General features: G+C 41.6%; 1 protein-coding gene across 1 annotated transcript in view; it reads right to left on the bottom strand.

The window, feature by feature from the left end:
* LOC100945803 (GON-4-like protein) overlaps window positions 1–4,513 on the bottom strand; it is a 104,904-nt gene that overhangs the window by 40,370 nt on the left and 60,021 nt on the right. The window lies entirely within an intron of this gene.

The following is a 4,513-nucleotide window of genomic DNA, read 5'->3' as shown; positions in this document are numbered from 1 at the left end:
TGTTGTTTGGCGGGCCCAGGCTGGGGATTCGAACCCGCCACCTTAGGTGTATGTGGCTGGCGCCTTAGCCGCTTGAGCCACAGGCGCCGAGCCTGTAATAAGGAATTCTATGAAGACATTGTATGCTTGTTTTCTGCAACATATCGGACAAAATCATATCTATCCTTCATTCGAGAGGATACCGGGAAAAGTGAGGTCTCGGAGAACAGAGGTCTTTTCATGGAAGTCCTAAGAACACACATGCAAGGTCCTGCCCATGGTGACTCAGCTTTTAGGAATCTGTAGAAACTTAACTTCCTGGGACCTGGAAACTAACACTTACTTCTGCTTTTGTAAAAGCCCAAGCCCACCTTCTCCAGCTCAATTCAGACTGACAAATGAGAAGGCTACCCGTGGATAAAGAGCCCCTGACTGGAGATAAAAGGGTAAAGATGGAGCCAATCAGGGAGCCCAGCCATTTTTGAACTCTAGTCCACCGTAGCTCCATCAGCTGAAATAAAGCCCTTCCTCCAAATCATGGTATTGTTTCTCTCCATTCAGGTCTCATCTTCCTGCAACACATTCATTGACTCGAAAACATTTATGGAACAACAACTTTGCTTCAATCCCTGTTGCAAGGGATTGCAATAGATAGAGAGAACAAGAACTACTATTTAGACTTTACCTAGCAAATATATGCTTGCAATAGATGAGAGAACAAGAACTACAATTTAGACTTTACCTAGCAAACGCAAACAATGTAACCTAATCATTTGTGCCCTTATATAAATCTGAAATTTAAAAAAAAATTTTCTTTATAATGAAATGTAACAGGAGAGAGAGCTAAAAAATAAAGGCTAGAATCCAGAGGAAGGTAATGTAGGAGATAAGAGGTCTGGACACTGTGGCATTTGGAGATCTGAAGAAACCTGGCATGTTTCTAATAGAAAAGAAAAAACTTAGGAAAAGAAACTTTTTTAACTTTTAACCTTTTGACTACAAACAATACCTAAGATGTTGTTCATTTTGCCAATACAAACAGAAAGCTTTACAAAATTATGAATAAGGATCGTTACTTCTTTTTTTTTGGCTGGGGCTGGGTTTGAACCCACTACCACCTCCGGTATATGGGGCCAGCACCCTACTCCTTTGAGCCACAGGTGCCACCCAAGGATCAATATTTCTTACTACTACAAACATTGCATTTTGATGATAATGAACCTATGGGAAGGGCTGTTGAGATCTGCTCGCCTCAGCTGGTACATTTCCTTTCTGAGCAATCCCCTCTTTAGTCAAAGGGTTGACACGCATACTTGGGAATAAATTATCCTTTTTTGTGCAACAAAAGACAAACAGGAGAAACATAAAAAGCCCACTTGGATTCAATAAGGAAAATGTTAACTGAGAGGTGTTCAAGACTAGAACACACCATTTGTAGAACCCATGAGCTGTCACTGCAGGTGTCCAAATAGAGATTAAAGAGCCACAGTGAAATTATAAACAAATTTTGAAGTGGGAGAAAAATATATGGCCACATGGAACTTTTAAAACCATGATTCTTCTATGTTTAATTTATTTTAAAAAATTCTGTTAGCCAGGCAAAGTGGCTCACACTTCTAATCCTACCACTCTGGGCAGCTGAGGTAGGTGGATTGTCTGACTTCAGGAGTTCGAGACCAACCTGAGCAAGAACAAGACCCCATCTCTAAAAATAGCCAGACTTTGTGGCAGGCTCCTGCAGTCACAAGTACTTGGGAGACTGAGGCAAGAGTACTGCTTGAGCCCAAGAGTTTGAGGTTGCTGTGAGTTACTATACCATGGCACTCTACTGAGGGTAACAAAATGAGACTCTGTCTCAAAAATAAAATAAATAAATAATAAAAATTTTCTCATCCATATAAAGAGTCCTTTTAAAGGATTATAATCAAATATTGTAATATAGGACATAAAAGGATAAGGAGTAGGAAAAAAATAAAAATTCTACCCTACTTTTCACTTATGACTACAAATCTCTTTGACTAGAAAGAGAGTCTTTCATCTGAGTATCTCAAAAAAGTACACTATTTGATTAGCAAATATTGCCACCGGCACTACATCAATGAACAACAAAAATCCCAGCACTCAGCTCAGCGCCCATAGCACAGTGGTTACGATGTCAGCCATATACACAGAAGGTTGCAGGTTCGAACCCAGCCTAGGCCAGCTAACCAACAATGACGACTGCAACAACAACAAAAAAATTGCCAGGCGTTGTGGTTGGTGTTTGTAGTCCCAGCTACTTGGGAGGCTGAAGCAAGAGAATCACTTAAGCCCAAGTTTGAGGTTGCTGTGAGCTGTGACGCCACAGCGCTCTACCAAGGGCAACTTAGTGAGACTGTCCCCTCCCCACCCCCACCCCTTGCAAAAAAAATCCCAGCACTCTGGGAGGCCAAAGCCAGAGGATCCTTTGAGCTCGGGAGTTCAAGCCCAGCCTGAGCAAGAATGAGACTCCACCACTACTAAAAATAAAAATACTAGCTGGGCATTGTGGCGAGTGCCAATAATCGTAGCAACTCGGGAGGCTGAGGCAGGAGGATCACTTGAGCCGAGGAGTTTGAGGTTGCTATGAACTATGATGATGTCATGGCACTCAACCCATGATTCTGTCTCAAAAAAAAAAAGACTTCCTTTGGTTTCTGTAACACCAGCTCTTCCTGGTTTTTCTTATTATTTCCCTAGATCCACGTTCATAGTTTTCTCAAAGCCTAAATCCTCAAGCCTTTTCATTCTATACTTGTTCTTTGAGTCCTGGTGCTTTCTTTTCTTTTCCTTTTTTTCCAGTGGGAGGGGACCTCACCTCAAACTCTTGGACTCAAGTGATCTTCTGTTTCAGCCTCCCAAGCAACTGGAATTACAGCCACCATGCCTAGTTTTTTCTATATTTAGTACAGACAGGGTCTCTCTCTTGCTCAGGCTGTTCTTTTTTTTTTTGTTAGTCAGGAGTCTCAAGCTGTCCCCCTGGGTAGAGTGCTGTGGCATCACAGCTCACAGCAACCTCCAACTCCTGGGCTCAAGCAAGTCTCCTGTCTCAGCCTCCCGAGTAGCTGGGACCACAGGCGCCCACCACAACACCCGGCTATTTTTTAGTTGCAGCCGTGGCGGGCCCGGGCTGGATTGAACCCGCCACCTTGGGTGTATGTGGCTGGTGCCTTAGCCACTTGAGCCACAGGTGCGGAGCCGCTCAGGCTGTTCTTGAACTCCTAAGCTCAAGCAATCCACTCACATCAGCCTCTTAGAGTACTAAGATTACAGACACGAGCCACTACAGCCGGCCCCTGGTGCTTTCTTTTTGATGCTTCCTCTAATCTTAATTATCATGTCAAAATAAAAGGAAAATATTCATAAAGGAAATGGTATTCAAAATAAATGGAAAATATTCATAGAGGAAATGGTATTCTAATCTTAAAAATATAATGAAAGATGCAATAAAGTGGTGAAATACAATGTAATTCCTATCATGTTCACTTAATTCTCTTGTTACAAAGTGCTGCATTATTTAGGTATGCAGTAAATATTGTTGGATACACAGAAGGCTCCTCTCCATAAGCTGGTTAAGAGTCAGCGCCTTAACCTCCTCCAACACTGTGTATACAATTCCAGCACAAAGTCACCCAGACACTCAGTAAAAATCAGTGATTCCTCAAATATGTTTTTCATGCATGATTAGCACACTAGCCAACAATATACTTTTTTAAAATAAATGATTCAAGCCAAGTTATCATAATTGTTTTCCATGCTGCCAGTCTTGCTCTCTTTACCAATCAAATCAATATATTAAACTGGAATTAAATCAAAGTGATATTTCTTTTTTTTGTTTTTGAGACAGAGTCTCACTTTGTCGCCCTCAGTAGAGTGCCATGGCATCACAGCTCACCACAACCTCCAACTCTCGGGCTTAAGCAATTTTCTTGCCTTAGCCTTCCAAGTAGCTAGAACTACAGATACCTGCCAGAATACCCGGCTATTTTTAGAGACAGAGTTCTCACTCTTGCTCAGGCTGGTCTCGAACCCATGAGCTCAAGTGATCAGCGCACCTTGGCCTCGCAGAGTGCTAGGATTACAGACGTAAGCCACTGCAAAGTGATATTACTAAAATCCATATTGGTACCTATCTATTTCTGGCTTAAAACTCTTTGAGAACTTAAAGATCCTCCGTGAAACTTCTAAACACTGTCTTATCTTTTCTACTATCACTCACTCACACAGGAACACTGACGTACTCACCATTCCACAAACTCACTCTTGGGTCTCAATTCCACACTCTGCATCATCTTCTTTTTGTAACATCACTCTCTGTCCCCATTCACCAAAAATCTCTCACTACTCCTTCACTGCTCCTTCAAAACTAAGTTAGAATCTCTCATACATTGCCTAAGTTCTCCTACCCTACTCCACACACATATCACACACTATAAGATGACATTTATATACAAAATCTACTATAGATTCATGTCCTTATTTGGGTGCCAAAATAAATAAAATAAATAAAAAAATA

This window comes from Otolemur garnettii, unplaced genomic scaffold, assembly GCF_000181295.1.
Source record: "Otolemur garnettii isolate 467f Iridium unplaced genomic scaffold, OtoGar3 scaffold00091, whole genome shotgun sequence".
In the NCBI taxonomy this organism is placed as follows: Eukaryota; Metazoa; Chordata; class Mammalia; order Primates; family Galagidae; genus Otolemur; species Otolemur garnettii.
Note: the sequence above shows the minus strand (reverse complement) of the source record. Positions and strands in the feature narration are given on the sequence as shown.